Source organism: Phyllostomus discolor, chromosome 1 (genome assembly GCF_004126475.2).
Source record: "Phyllostomus discolor isolate MPI-MPIP mPhyDis1 chromosome 1, mPhyDis1.pri.v3, whole genome shotgun sequence".
NCBI lineage: Eukaryota > Metazoa > Chordata > Mammalia > Chiroptera > Phyllostomidae > Phyllostomus > Phyllostomus discolor.
Window position 1 is genome coordinate 179,609,689 of NC_040903.2, and position 16,840 is coordinate 179,626,528.

Here is a 16,840-nt window from a genome sequence, read left to right on the forward strand (position 1 = left end):
TTATAGTGAATCAGAAGGAGCCATTGAGGCTGGTGCTGGATCTCAGGACCGGAACCTGGCCAGGGGCTGTTGACATCCCCCCAAAAACAGCCACAACAACAACAATGAAAACAAGTCAAGTTCAAGCTAAGAAAGCAGACTGTGTGCCGGCAAGGGGGCCGCCCGTGCTGAAGGCGGTAGGCCGTGGAGGTGAGGGTGAGGGAATATGGAAGGGGAAGGAAGGACCAGATACCACCAAAGGGATTTGGAACAAAGGGGTAAAGGGGTTGGTTTCTTCTAGTCAAATTGTGTCAGTAGCCCAAGAAAAGGTGAAAATGCTAGTGAGCCCTGAAATGGAATGAGAGGGAAAGAAGAAAGCAGCTCGCAGCTACTAAGAGAGGAGGAAGTGGGAGATGTGCTGCTTCCTGTAGAAAGAACGATGACTGAAGACAAAGCTGGGTGGGGACTAGTCCCTGGGCTGCCGGCGCAGCTGCTACACATACACACAACGGCCGCTGCTCTGTGGGCAGCTCCTACTACTGCTGCGCTGGGCTGGGCGGGCTGCGCCGGAGCTCGCCTGCACAGACCAGCTCGGAGACAGGAGAAAAGCCACTCTTCTCTGACCAGCCTCAGAGCCAAGGTAAGAGAAAGGCGTTTCATTGTCGGTCTTTTTTAAGTGAGTGAAATGACCATCGCCTGTGGTTTTACAGGCAGATTTCTAAGGGAAGATAGGGACATTGTTTCAGGATTGGGGAAAATGATTAAGATGGGTTCTTGTGGAAGGGCTTTTGAGAATGACCACATTTGCTTTAAAAAGAAAACGATCAGAGTGCTTATCTTTGGTGACTGATCAGGAAAACACGCCAAATGTAAGGAGCTGTTAGCACAGTTCTCTGGGAAGAAAAGCAGGGCTGAGTTGAAATCAACTGGGGCTGTGAAGCTGTGAGCGGATCATCTGAGCGTTGCAGTCCTCTTTCAGGGGTGTAAGCGAGTAAAATGCTAATTGCATTATCTTTCCGACACGTTGCACGGGGGTATCATCTGTTTTGCAGCATAATGACTGTGATTTGGCTTCTTTTGGGGGAGGCATAGGGGTATTAAATCCTTTTGTATTCAGAATTTGCCAACAAAAGAATTGCGTATTGTGAGGGGCAGTATTTACCATTAAAAAACGGTGTCTTCTTCCCGGTGCTCTGTGCAGCTGCTTCACTGTAACCTCAGAAACAGCCACAATTTGCCAATCGGTCTTCTCCTAAAGTTGCTTCCTTTCTCAAAGGAGGGTGGCGGGTTTCGCTTGTCCAGAATGAGATACCAGTGTATACCTGGATTTTATGTTTACATGGATTTTATTCATCTCTAGGGCAAGACGCATGTGAATCTCAGTGAGGAACAAAATATAAAAATGTGGCTGGGTTGTTTCCTTACTTATATACACCACAGACAGACTGAAATAGTAAAATCAGAACGTGGTTTTTATTCTTTGATTTTCTTGAGCAATGGATGCTCTTAATAAGAGTCTGTGACCGTGACTTGTTCATATTTATGAATGATATGTAAAAGTGCATTAAATAAGTCTAATGGATAAGAGAGGAGATTGTGGAGTCCTTTGACATGATATGTAGGAGAAAGAGTTTAACACCCTAGTGTAGCTGGTTCTAAAAATTAAGCTTTGTCTCCAAAAGAAAGTACAGTTAAGCAGCAAATAGTCATTGATAAAGGTTTTATTTTTTAAGTTATTAGAATGGAAGGAGATAAATTTTCAAAGAAAAAAAAAGAATTTCTTTTCTTTTTATAGTAGAGTAAAATAATAAAAAGGTCATATTGAGACACTAATAAATTCTTAAAATAGTGGTTTTTAAACACTGAATAAGCCGTTGAGGGTATATGTGCCTCCTCATTTATCACCACTTTCTACTGTGAAGAGCTATAGGTTTTTTTTAAGCTATTTTATGAAATTCATTTGGCTTCTCAAAATCTGTAGTATAGCAGCACACTTTGAGAGAGAAGAATATTTTGGTACTGGAGGAAAAAGCAATGTCTACTTTTCTGAGGTGACTTATTCAGTGAAACCTGGTTCTATGTCTAAGAGGCAAAACCATGGAACTCCCCTGACAGATTCACTGCATTTAATCAAATCTGTGGGCAAAACAAGTCACGCCATGTATTCCACAGCTCCCCTTCCCATTTGCCTCTTTTTAGTAAAATATGTGAAGATACCTGCCCAGAGAGGGGGTCTAGCCCAGATCTGGGATCCAGAAAGCCCCTGACTGGAGTTCTCCGATCAAGCTGCCTGTCATTACGTGAAGTAGAAAGTTGGGAACCTGGGCTGTATGAATGAGTATGGGCTCATCCTCTGGTACTGACTCATCTACCAGCTGTGTTCACTAGGTAATGCCAACACTCAGCTGTGTTTGGGGGGTGTGTGGACAACCTGCATGCCTCTTCTCTGCGTGTTTCACACAAGAGTAAGAAAATAAAACCTTGGCCCACAGGCACTGGAGAGTCAAGAGAGCCCCTTGCTCTCTTTCAGAAAACAACTAAGAGGTGCCTGTTTTGTGCACAGCACAAAACGTTTCCTTAATTGTTTAATTCCAGCTTGAGGCACAACATTAGTGAGTAACAGCAGATCAGTAACTGCAATGGTAGAAGGCTTAGGAAAAAGATGAAAATGCTCCTACGCTGTAAAATGAGACTATTTCCACTTATTGTGGCCATATGGAATATTGAAAGGCATAATGCTTTTGCCCAGGATACTCAGTGGCTTTTGAGGGAGTCGACCAACACTGAAATTTTAATTGAATGTGTTTTTTCTTTTCTGCCATATGGCCAATGGCTGAGAGAGGAAACACGACTCCATTATTTCATAGCCAGCCCTGGGCCTCATGTGGTAGGCACATAGCGAATGTATTTGGTCCACTGACTTCTTTAGCCTACCTCTGAAGGCAAGCCCAACTTTTAAGTATAAAGGCTGTATACTCAAAACAGAAAGCCCGTTCAAAAAGACAATTGTGGGTAAAAGAAAATAACATCATGGACTCAAAGGAATGCAGGCTTGCAGAGTCAGGCAAATCTGCCTTTGAATCCTATCACTTAACCTAGTAGGTTAATTTATGAACCTTAGTTTTTTCATCATAAAGAGGGTTCAATAGTACCTAGTCAAGGTGGTGGGGTTTTGTTTTGATTCTGTTGGGGGGGGGTTGATTTTTATTTTGTTTTTGCTTTGTTGTGGATATGTGGGGACCTGGGACATAGTAGGTACTCAGATGTCATTTTTCATTCCTGGGTGGCATAAAGAAAAGTTAGCATACACATAATCTTTGCCACTATCACGAAAGTTCCAGGAGACTTTTTTTTTAAAAGAAGATTCAAATTTTTAAAAAAGACTTATTTATTTATTTTCAGAGAGGGAAGGGAGGGGGAGAGAGAGAGAGAGAGAGAAACATCAATGTGCAGCTGCTGGGGGCCATGGCCTGCAACCCAGGCATGTGCCCCGGCTGGGAATCGAACCTGCGATGCTTTGGTTTGCAGCCCGCGCTCAATCCACTGAACTACGCCAGCCAGGGCCGAGACTTTTTTTTATTGTAGTAAAATAAATATATCTTTAATAAAATTTCTCATTTTGGCTATTTTGAAGTGAAAATTTCTCATTTTGGCTATTCTATGGCATTAAGTGTGTTGACACTATTGTGCAGCCATCACCCCCATCCGTCTCTAAACCCATTTCATCTTCTCAAACTGAGAAATTTGAGTTTACTGGGGAGTTTAATGGGGAAACTCGGTCCCCATTAAACACTAACTCCCCATTCCCTCCTCCCCTGGCCCCCGGCAACCACCCTTCTGCTTTCTGTCTCTATGATTTTGATTATGCTAGGTACCTCATGTAAGTGGAATCATACATTATTTGCCTTTTTGTGACTGGCTTAATTCGCTTAGCACTTGTCTTCAAGGTTCCTCCATGTTGTAGCATGTGTCAGACTTTCCCTCCTTTTTCGGCTGGATAATATTCCACTGTGTGAATGTACCACACTTTGTTTATTCATTTGGTGGACACTGGGTTACTTCCACATTTTAGCTATTGGGAATAATGCTGCTGTGAACATAAGTGTGCAAATATCTGTTTGAGTTCCTGCTTTCATTTATTTTGGGGTACCCAGAAGTGGAATTGTTGAGTCATATGTTAATTCTATGTTTGATTTTTGAGGCACTACCATATTGTTTTCCGCAGCAGCTGCCTGCACCATTTTACATTCCCATTAGCAGTGCACAGGGGATCCCTTCTCTGCACATCCTCACCAACACTTGTTCTTTTCTGGAGGTTTTGCTTGTTTGTTTTCGATAGTAGCCATCCTACTGGGTGTGAATTGATATCTCGGTGTGGTTTCAATTTGCATTTCCTATGCAAATAATCCTATTTGCATAAGGATTAGTGATTTGGAGAGGCTTTTCCAGCGCTCATTGGCCATTTGTATATATCCTTTGAAGACATGTTTATTCAAGTCCTTTGCTCATTTTTCACTTGGATTGTTTTGGAAGAGACATTTTTAAATGGTGAGATCTCTTAACATAGTGTGCCAACGATCATAATTATAACATTTGTATTTAATTTGGTCATACATCAGTATTATTCCTGCCCGAGTAAAACACTTCTATCAAAGTAACTTTTAAAATCAAAAGGAGAAAGTAGGAAAATCTGTAGAACTCCTGATACTTTGTGATATCAGGAACCCAATAGTGAAATTCAATCCCCTGAGTAGACAGTCAGACCAGGGACCCTGATGGTCAAGTGTGGACCAGGCTACTACTGTCTCCTAAGTGCCTTTCCACCTTCCCCTCAGCTGGATGAGAAAAATTGCCCAACAGGTAGTAGTGTCAGAAGAAGGGAGAGATACTAAAGTACTAAATTGCTTCCAAACCCTTTATAATTGGGAGCATCAACCTGTAGAGAAGCCCTGTAGTCGTAAATAATAGCTATAGATCTCTGGGACAACAGGTTTCTCCTAATGAAATATGATTCTCATCTAAATTTCATGTTCGAAAATAAAAAATCTTTGTGTGTTTCATTTTCCACTATGTATTTCACTCCTGATTCCCAAAGTGCTGAGGCAGGGTATGAATGGGGCTGGGGAGAGCTGGGCAAGAAGAGCAGGGAGCAAGGACTCTATTGAACAGGGACAGAGTCTGAGCTGTATGCTGTGGCTGCAGTCATTGACCTTGAATGGTTTGAAGAGTTTCTGAATAATTGCATGTTAACTTTTTGTGATGTACTCTGTGTGTGTTGTAGGGTGGGGGGGTTGGGGCTGGCAGTAATGACCCCTGGCTTTGTTTACTTTCCAAATCTATTCATTTCACAAGTTCTGGGAGGATCCATGCCTGGTTCTATGGATACACAAGGAAGAGGGGGAATTACAGAGCTGTATTAAGGTTTAGTCCCTGGCCTAAGACATTGGGAATGGTAGAGCTGAAAATGACTTGGAAACCATGCTAGCCTGTATCAACCACCCTCCACCACTGATAATTAAATAGGCCCAGAGTTTAAGTTACTTGTCCAAAGATGCACAGTTGATTAATACCCCACCTCCCAAATTCAATCTTCATTTAACTTTCTTCCATAATAGGACAGGAATAGAGAAAGTCTCCATACTTTGTGACTATTAGAATTGTTTATAAGACTGAATTATTTTGTTTAAAAAGGTGATGTTTATATTTAACACCATATGTGAATATGGAGTTTCTTTGTCCACATTTGTTCAAATGTAAAGATGCCACTATGGAAATGAAATTCAGATTTTCAGGTAAGAGTATCAGAGATATATATGGTACCCCAAAGCTTTTATGTTAAAGAAAATGAGTTTTATATATATATTTTTTAATTTATTTTTAGAGAGGAAAGGGAGGGAGATGAGAGAGAGAGAGAGAGAGAGAGAGAGAGAAAGAGAAAGAGAGAGAAACAAGAAATATCAATGTGCGGTTGCTGGGGGTTATGGCCTGCAACCCAGGCATGTACCCTGGCTGGGAATCGAACCTGGGACACGTTGGTTCCCAGCCCGCGATCAATCCACTGAGCTACGCCAGCCAGGGCGAAAATGAGTTATATTTAATGGGAGTCAGTGTTCAGACAACCTCTAGAGGACTTTATTATTTTTTAAAAGATTTTATTTATTTATTTTTAGAGAGGAGAAGGGAGGAAGAGAGGGAAACATCAATGTGTGGTTGCCTCTCATGCGCCCCCTACTGGAGACCTGGCTCACAACACAGGCATGTGCCCTAGACTGGGAATCGCACCAGCGACCCTTTGGTTTGTAGGTGGGCACTCAATCCACTGAGCCACACCAGCAGGGCTCTGGAGGACTTGAAACATTAAAAAGAGGGAGGTCAGTTGTCAAGCTTTAGGGATAACATGTTTCTTTGAAGTGGCACCACTATATACCAAGGTTCAAGATAAGGCAAAATCAACCCTTTTATCTCTTGCAAATATATGTAAACAGTCATGCTCTTAATGGAGAACCAATCACTTGATCTCTGTTTCTTTGACCTTCCCTTGCTACCCTGCCAACCTGGTTGTCAGTGTCAGACAGCCATGATACTTGCTCCCAGGTGCCTGGCACTCAGAGCTAATGGAGAGGGTCTGGCAACTGGGTTGATGGGTTCCACTCGAGATTCACTGCAACATCAGCAGGGCTCTTGCTATTGTTTGAAAATCTTTTATTCTTACTTTTTAAAATTTCACTTCCCCTGTGCATTTTTTATGAAAACCATTAAACCCAAGCCCTGCTCCCTTTACCCATTACACATGACCCCCTTCTATTTTTCTGAGAAGGTGTGTGCTATAGGTTTCCTCAGCCTTATTCCTTACCACCTCAAGATTTCTCTGTCTTCATCCATTCTCTTATCCTTCCTTCTTAGATCAAATTAACACAGCCTTTTCTTCTTAGTCAGGAGTAAACCCACACTTGGACTCTCCATTCCATTTCCTTTTACTTTCTAGGGGACTAGGTTCTGACAATAATTCTATCTCCTTCCTACATATTTGGTTTCTTCTCTTTATTGGCCCTTTCCTCTTTGCTTGCAAACATGCTTAGTTTACACAGATAAATTAATTAAAATTTAAACAACCCTGCTGTCAGCAAAGCTTCCTCTGTACTTTTTAAACCTCTACTGAGCTTGTTTTCTTCCTAACTGTAAGGAAGGAAAAGTAGTTTTCCTTCTACCCTCCTAACTTCTCAGCAAGCACCCTGTAACAAAAGACAGATCAATAAGAGAAAAGCAGGCATTTATGAATATGTGCACCTCATGTATACAAAAGAGATATCCAGGGAAAAATGAGTAACTCTCAGAGATGGTTGAGAATTCAGGATTGAAAAACATCTTCAGCTGGAAGACGTAAGTGAGGAGATGTGGAGGAGGCCAGGTGTGGGGAGGTGATCAGGAGAAGCGCGTAAATGAGAGTCAGACTGTTACGCACATTTAGGTGGGTGCCCCTCCACAGACGAGAGTATCCAATTGTTAGTCATCCTTTTCTTCCTGGTACAGAGAGGGAGGCACTTTTACAAATGATGATTTCCTTCGCAAATGTAAATTTTCTTTATTAAAGAGGTAACTTCTAGCCTGTTTTCAGAATTTCTCCTATGTGTGCTCTTTTCCAAAATAATTCTTATGCCAAAGAGGCAAATTTTGAGGTGGCATATTCTGCCACCCTCCACTCCTCTTGGAAGGCTTCCGTCTTCTCCGTCCATTCTAGATTCTCTCTCAGTGTTCTCGAGATTTGATTCTTTGGCAATTTAATTTCCCTCTCCCTTAATCAAATCCCCTCCTATGATTTCAGTCATCGTTGCTGTGTGAGTCAGTCCCCAAACCAATTCTCCATCCTGACCTCTAACCTCCTTTCTAAACTTACACATCGGTTCCTGCAGACCTCCCATAGCATCCAGCCCACTGACAGTGAAACTCCCGTGTCCAGAGCAGCACTGGCCATCCCCTTCCCATGCTCCTCCACACCAGTTCCTCACCTGATTCCATGATTATCAAGGACACCCATTCTCTCAGTCCCTCAATTATAAAAACTCATTTTCACTATTTTCCTCACCAACAACCCAAGTTGTAGTCAGAAACATATCACGACACTCTCTACTCTTTTCCATGTGGATTGCCCTGTTTTAGTTCAGGCCCTTCTGACCCCCAGCTGGGTTGGTTTGCTGTTTATGTTCTTGCCTCTCCCTAGAATAACCTCCCTGCTTCCCCTTCCACATGTCACTGCCACAGTCTTTCTTCTCCAAAGAACCAAATTCCATCTTTCCTGTGAGGCTCAGATTAAATGCTACCTCTTCTATGAAGCCTTTCTTGGTTTCTTCCCTCTCATCCCCAATAAGAAGTAATCTTTACCTCCCCGGAAGTCTTCTTCTCCTTCATCACAGCAGTGAGCACATTTTACTGGGTATAATGGCAATCTGATTTTGTTTTCTTTTGCAAGATCTTTGCGGAGAGTGGCCACATCCAGTCTTATCTTTATCTTCTTTATAGTACACAAAAACAGTTTGGAGATTCTTTTCTTTGTTTTTTTTGTTTAAATTTTTTTTACCTTCACCCAAGGAGATTTTTTTCATTTAGAGAAGGGAAAGAGGAAGGGAGAGAGAGAAACATTGATTGGTTGCCTCCAGTATGCTCCCAGACCAAACTGGGGATCACACGCATCCTAGACTGGGGATCAAACCCACAGCCTAGGTATGTGCTCTGACCAGAAATTGAATCCGAAACCATTTGGTTATGGGCTGATGCTCTAACCAGCTGAGCCACTTTGGCCAGCACTTGTTTGTTTGTTTTTAACTTCAGCTTTATTGAGGTATGACTGATAAAATTTTAATTTTAGTTAAAAATGTAGTTAAAGTGTACACTGTGGTGATTTGATATGTACTGCCAAAAGACTGCTCCTCTCTAGCCAATTAACACATTGATTATCCATCACCTTCTCTTTATTTATTTACCTTTATTTGGTGAGAACATGTAAGTCCACAAATGCATTCTGTTTATTATTCATTTATTTATGGAACTTTCTTGAGGCACTTATTTTTTGATGCCAAGTAGGTTAGATACTCTAGGAGCCTGCTCATAAAGTACTGGTGAGCAGACACTACTGACATAATTACAACACAGGTAGGCAGTCTGTCCGCACTTCGTAACTGAATGTCTGCAGTGTGACACATATCCTTTGAAGGGCTAGGGGAAAGTTGGACAAACAAAACAAGGACAATACATAAACCAGGGGATTTTAGATCTGGCTTCACATTGGAAATCACTAAAGAGTGCTTTAAAAAAATACCTATGTCCCAAGCCTCAACACAGACTCATTAGATCAGAACCAGCCAGGGTTGGACCCCATTCACAGAAACAAATTACAATACAAGAGAATATTGGGTAGTGATGAATGCTGACATGGATTAAAATAGTAACCGGTTGAATTATAAAAGTTGTGTGTGTGATGGTGGTGGTATTGGGAAGTTTTACTGTTGTTGGGTAATCCCTGAAGGCCTCTCTGAGGAGGTGACATTTTAACTGAGACTTGTATTATGGTGAGGAGTCAGCCATATGAAGATCTAGGGGGAGAAGGTTCCCAAGCAAAAGGTACTGGATTCTGGAATAAGGATGAGACAAAATTCCAGATGAGATGCTGCCTTTTTACATGTGTATGGTAATCTATAAAATATGTCTTTCATCTACAAAAGAACATTTTCAGTTAAACTAGGTTGACTCCAAATGAGGAGCACTTGGCTGTTGTGTTGAGTACTTGGTCAGGGCTGACTTTTATTTGGATCCGTTGATTTACACAGTCAGGAAGATGCCTCTGTTGAACTACATTTTTCTACACTACAGTCAGCACTGCAGGGCTTGCTGTCTGAATTAAACGCCAATCTCATTGTTTAAAATAAACTTAGGGTACTTGGTGTTACCTTTAGATGAGTAAATAAAGAAAGCACTGACTTCTGCCCTTTATTCTGTCTAGAAGAACTAGGGAAAACTCACGGAGGAGCCATTCAAACAACACAGGGTCCAGCTCTCACGTTTGAATGAGTCAAGATCAATGTACGTGTTTCAGAAATCAAGATGAGAACTAGCACTTTTCCCATATTCTGTTTGTGCCGCTGTGTGCTGGATGCTTTGTATACATTACGGTTTTCCACTAGTTTTAAAAGTAAGCCTATGAAATGAGAACAGTATTTTCCTATCAGGACACTTCTGGCTGCTGAGAAAAGAACACCTTACCAAAATAGTTTGAACAATAGGAAATTTATCTCCAAACCTCCTGAAAGGAGGGTAAGTCCAGAGTTAGTTATGCATAGGTGAACAACATTCTTAGCAATCCCGAATTCTTTACTTCCTCCCATTCTGACCACCTCAGCAGATTGGTTTTCTCTTGGGCCCATCTTTGTCGCTGTGCTGAGATGGCTACTATAATTTCAGAATATAGGCAGGGTTCAATGCCTAGAGACACAGTGAAGTGGCTAGTTTCTTCTCATGTACCTTTTTTTAAGGTTACAGGCAAAGCTATCTCCAGCAGAATTCCCCTCACAACTCATATGCTTATCTCTTAGGATAGGAAGGTGGCCCATTGTGATTGGCTAAAAATAAAATTTCCTCCTGAGGCTTTGGAGCAGCCTGTCTCTCTGAAGAACATAGTTGCCAACCCGCACCCCTCTGCCCCCCACACCGCAAAAAGAATTGGTTCTATTAGCAAGGAAGAAAGGTGAATGGTTATCAGGTGGGCAGTCAACAGTCTGCAACTATTATTATTCCCACCTTATAAGTGAAGATACCAAGGCTCAAAAGATTAAATCAGTGTTATCAAGATCACACAACTCTAAGTTAAACAGTGCTTTCATGCATCTCCCTTTGATACGCACACACACACCAAAACTTGTTTTGATTGGTGAGGATGACCTAGGTAGATTGCAAAAAGAACCCTAGAAGAAAATACAAAATGGCTGATGTAAGACCAAGTAAAGAAGAACCTTCTAAACAAATTATTCCAGAAGAAAATACATCAGGTTCTATAAAGCAATAAAAATAGCATTTAATTTAGACAACCAGGTCTGCATGTCTGCATTGTAAAAATATATAATTAAATTGAGTCTTCCTGGCTGGTCATTTAAATCAATTTGATGAAAATAAAATCCACCTAGGGCCAAGAAATGAGCTAGAAAGGCTAAGGTTCTGTGTATGGTATCTGTCAGACATAAATGAAAACCTTGTTTTTTTTTTTTCTAGAGAGGGATGTATTTTGTTGATCATGGCACCTGTAAGATAAGAATGAGTAATCTGTAGAATTTTCTATTATGAGTTATTTTGAAAATAGGTTTTCACTTTCCAACTCAGAGGCAACATGCAGTTTCATTATTGTTGCATTTTCTTCATGGTTCTTACCTTCCACTTTGGTGTTGTATTTCAGAGGCTATACATGTGAAGCAGCAACAGTGAAAAAGGGAAATTTCAGTGGAATTGTCATTACAGTGTTTTGACTGCTCATCTCTGAGTGTATTTCTGTGCTTTCTCATCATAACAGACTATGTATTAATGGTAGGAGTACCTTTTCTGTAGTAGATGATTGAGTGCTTCCTACTCTTATATTTGCATTTTTAAACAGGAAAGTAAAGTTAATTTTTAGGCTTTGCCAACAGAGCTCTGTTTAAGAAGAATATTTATCCAATCCATGCAGAACCATTTGAAAAAAATTGAAAAATCTAAACAGGAAAAAATCTCATTTTGGAGGCTATCCTCGGAAAACTCAATTCATCCTTTGCTGTTTTTTAACCTTATGCATGACGATTGTGCATAGGGAACATTGCCGTGTATAGGCATTAAAGGCATTTCACTAACAGTTTTATTTTTTCTTTGGAAAAAAATGATATTGAACAGCCCCAAGATTTTCTTTATTTAAAATAATAAGAAAATTTAAATGTGCAAAGGTGGAAGGTCCTAGGCAAAAAAAAAAAAAAATTGTACAACTTCTCTTTTACTATGTCTTAAAATAATTCTAAAATATAGTGTAAAAATAATATTCTAAGGCTTCTTACACAGGTGAACATGGTAGTTGAAAAACATGGGAGTCAGAATTTCTTGAGCAAGTTGCTTAAACATCGTATGCTTGTTGTATAATATGGGAAATTATGATGACAATACCTACTTCATAAAATTGTCAGGAGAAAATTATATAATGTATGTAGAGTATTTCTTTAGCCTAGTGCTTGACCTATAGTAATTATTCAGATGGGTAGCTATTATAACATTGTTATTGTCACCACATGCTGGAGTAGAATATCTTTTATTCTATCCATGGGATTCTTACTGAATTTCTGCCAGAAATGATTACAGCCCAACCTCAATCATAGATGCTCAAACTTGGGGTAAGGAATCACCTAAGGAAGCCTATTTCTATGGGATAGTCACATATTGGTGTTCTAAGTAATTTACTTAAGTGTCAATCTCAGGCATATGCTGTTTGTTCAGTAATCCATGTGCTTACTCATAAATATTTTCAGCTTTCCTTCTCACCGCATGATAGACTTATGTTTCTCTGTCCACTTTAGTTAGGTGTCACCATGTATCTTGCACTGGCCAGTGAAATGTGAGCAGAAATGATATATGCCACTTCCCTGAAGAAGCTTGTAAGAACCAGGGCATAAGCCCATCACTTGGTGACGGGGAGTAGTTCAGAGCAGAGGAGGAAAGGGTGGCTGCTCTCTTAAGCCTGAGTCTCGGAGTAAAGACAACACAGAGGTGATCTCTCCACTGACCTATCAGGTAGTGAGAGGTACAAATAAGCTCTGCTGTCTTGAGCCACTGAGATTTGAGCTGGGGGTGGAGTGGGGTGCGTGGTTTGCTGCAGAATAACCTAGCCTCTCCTGACAGACACACTCAGGCTACCCCTTTAAACTCTAGAGAAAAAATATGTTATTGGTAACAGTGCATAAAATGTGTAGCTGTTTGGAGACAGTAATTTTTAGGGACTATTTTCTGTGTGTTTGCATGCATATTAGATGTTATATTATACATAAGCATCAGGAGACAGACTCTTAAGTTAAATAGATTTATATAAAAATTTCTAGTTAAATTTCTGGTCAAATAAAATGTATTTCTACTTCATACAGGGGAAATCAACATACCAAAATTACCAGCATCTTTTTTTGGAGGGAGTCAACTGTGATGCCAAAATCAGGACTCTGAATTCAAGGCCTGATATGATCGATCAATCATTAAGTAATGGGTCTTCTCACTGAGAGTTTATTCAGAATGGTGTCTTGTGAAGCAAAGGGTCCTTCTGAGAGTACGTGGGCTTTCATCTCCAGTAATAAAATAGACCTCCCTAGCCCTCAGTGCAATGTTCCAGTTATACACAATGGTGTTTAGTACATAGAAGGTCTTAAATAATCTGTATTAAGTAAATAAATGGAAGTGTAGTCCACAGTTCTCCAAATGTCTGGACACTTTCATGTCTGACTTTAAAAATAAATGTCTTTATTTAAAGACATTTAGTGTCTTCTAAAGTTCATGTCTGAACTTTAAAAAATAAATGTCTTTATTTTGGACATTAGTTTGAAAAACATCTCAGTATTAAGACATTTATTCTTTTGTAACACTTTATGTGTGACTGACCATAGGCCCACAGATTTAGGCTATTTTATTTGATATTTTTTTACTCCTGATTTTATTTCAGCTGATTATTCCATTTGGGTCTCTAAAACTACATTATGAAATACTTTAATTATTTAAATTAGGAACAGATTAATTATCTCCGGCGTACAAACTCAAATTAATTTCATTATTAACTTGAGTTTTAAATTGATTAATCTTGGAGTGTTTAAGGAACCAAGTGAGGTGTTTTTTTTTTATCCTTAAGGAGAAGGGCATATTTGATTGTGATGAATGTCTCTTCATCACACCAATTATGCTAATAGAAGAAATTTGCAAGAAAACTTTGAAGAGATTTTATAAACCAGCCAGAAACCTGTGTGTCTGAGGTTTCTGGGGGAACAATCTGTGAGTCATTTTAAAAAACAAACACGCTCATCATCACAGCGCATGTCGTTGCCATGGTAATTAGGCCTGTTGAGTTGGCTTGCTTATGTTCCTGTGAAGGGAAAAAGGGGAAAGAAACTGAGAATTCAGAGCTTTGACTATCAGCTTCAATTATTGCAAGGGAGAATATAGGGTGTTCTTGAAAATATTGGCACAGTCATCCTCAGAGGGAAGTGATGAAACTCTGGCATCCTGCCTTTGTTATTGAATGTAAGTTAGCCATATTAGTGTTGGATGTTGTGATTCACAGGTGGGAAAAGGACCACTTGGCATTCTCTTGAGAAGGGTTTTTTTCTCTGATATATAATTACACCTAAGTCTCTAGGGTCTACCTGGTGAACCGTCTTGTATGCAAGTGTATAGGGCTTTAATGATCCTCTATAAGGTGCAAAATGCCACTGGCATAACGTTATCACAAATTTAAAGGATCCTCAGTGCATTATTCTAATGTGGTTAGAGACCGGTTTTAGTGAGGCCCTTGTTTCAGATCCGATGCCCAAGTAGACCAGATATCTTTCCTGTATTTTATGGAGTAGATGTGACTCCTTTTTCTTGGACAGCCATCTTATAACGCAGGCCCCTAAGTTACAGAGGAGACCTGGAAGGTTATGTGAGCTCTGCCAAACCTTTCCCCTCTCCAGGGGAAAGAAATCAACATCTCTGCTGATGGGCAGTCAACAGTTATTGGGTCAGTGGAGTTGCTATTAGAGGGATTCGTTATGATTCTATACAGAGAACGAACAGCACCCTTAAAGTAAATGTATGAGTTAGTGCACATACAAAACTGTTTTTAAGAATGTTTCTAAATTCACTTTAAGCAGGTCTGTGTATCCTCTTAAATGGGTAGATATACAGTAGTCCCCCATTCCCGCGCAGGATACATTTTAAGATGCGCCCCCCCCCCCCCCCAGTGGATGCCTGAACCATGGGTAGGACTATACCCTATATGTATTATGTTTTTTCCTCTACTTACATACATTTTCACTTACTGCAAGCACTTTATGTGTTCTCTTTGGCATATCTGAGTTGCCAGCATCACTACTCTTGCACTTTGGGGCCATTATTAAGTAAAATAAGAGTTACTTGAACGCATGCCTTGGGATACCATGACAATCAATCTGGTAACTGAGAAGGCTAATAAGCAGCTAATGGGCAGATAGCATATACTGCGTGGAGACACTGGGCAAAGAGATGATTCTCATTCCAGACAGGATAGGAGATGGTGCGAGATTTTATCGCGCTACTCAGAATGGCGTGTAATTTAAAACGTATGAGATGTTCATTTCTGGAATTTTCCATTCAATATTGTTGAACTATGTCTTACTATGGAAAGTGAAACCATGGATAAGGGGGAACTACTGTAATGCATTGAGTAGAGTTTTGTTTTTTTTTTTGTTTTTTTTTTGAGTATTCCTCAAGCAGATTTTAAAGCAGATTTTATTTAGAGTTAAACTACTTTCCTTATTAAAACTATTTTTCAAAAGTTTTCAAATAAAGTGCCACAGGGTGTGACTAAGGGTCATACAAACTCAGAGAGTGTGTGTGTGATCTGTGCACTGGCATATGATGTAATAACTAGTTCTCATAACGGTAAGTTTCATTTTTTCTCCTGTGTGGAAAGAAGGCAAATGTTACCCAGACTTCTTCTGTGCTACCTTCATTTTCTTAACATTAGTAAACAAAGCTTACATTTTTCTTCTGACAAAGTAATTCATGACAATTATTGAACCTTTGGAAAATGCTTAAACTGTAAAGCAAAAATAAGAATGAGCCTTTCCATTAATTAGGTTGCTAGTTGAATAGCTTGTAAGGAACCACATTGCACAGTGGCTGACAAGTGCTGGGAGTTATTCCTCTTTCTCATAACAATCCAGAGGTGGGTGGTCCAGGGCTTGTAAATAGCCCTCCTCTACAAGATCATCGAGGAACCCAGGCTTCTTATAGCACATTGTTCTGTTATTCCTCTCTTGTTTCCCTAGCTTTGTGGTGTAACATGGCTTGCCATAAGGAGCCTGCTATAACCAGCAAGAAGGGAGAGTGGTGAAAGGGAAAGGCATAACCCAGAGATGCACGTATCACTTTTGCAGCCATTCCTTTGAAATTTGACCCATGGCCACATGCCTAGCAGCAAGGGAGGCTGGGAAAAGTAGTTATTTTTGACATGTATGTGGTATGTGCTACTTAGAATTCATTTATAAGCCTGGAATAAGAAGAGAGCAGATATTAAGGCATATCTAGCAATTTCTACCACTTTAAAAATGTCACATGCAAAATATAGAAAATATATTAGAAAAATCATGTGTTTGTAAATATGTATATTAGAAAAATAGTTGAGGTCATGCTGTATATAAAATTTTATATTCTCTTTCATGTAACTTTATATCATGTGCATTTTTCCTCATTTAAATTTTTTTATTCATTGTTTTAAAGTTCCTTTATGTAGAGTTTCTCTGTTTTATTTAATATAAAAATATATAGATTGTGTTTGGTATCCAGGCTCTTTTTAACACATGGTGATAATTCTTTTTATACATTTTTGGATTTTACTTACTTATTTTTTAATAAAGTCAAAGGGGTGACATTACTAAGACAATAATTGAGAATATATTTGAGGGTCGTGATAAATACTGCCAAACTGCCCGCCAGAGAGGCGCTGCTGATTCATGCTGTTGGCAGTAATGTATGGGTGCCGGCGTACCCTGGAACAGGCTTATGTTGCAAGTCCCGCTAATCATTGTTATCCCTACGGTTTGTTCTCTGAAAATAGATTGTTTTTGCTCTTGGCTTTTTTTTCTTT

The 16,840-nt window shown here is 39.8% G+C and overlaps 1 protein-coding gene across 1 annotated transcript in view; it reads left to right on the forward strand.

Annotated features, from left to right (window-relative positions):
* The first annotated feature begins 369 nt into the window (after nt 1-369).
* The window catches only part of GNG2 (G protein subunit gamma 2), a 108,761-nt gene continuing 92,290 nt past the window's right edge, over nt 370-16,840 (forward strand). Inside the window, exon 1 of the mRNA XM_036010028.1 lies at nt 370-619. The gene's annotated coding sequence lies outside the window, so the exon portion shown is untranslated. The remainder of the gene's footprint in view (nt 620-16,840) is intronic.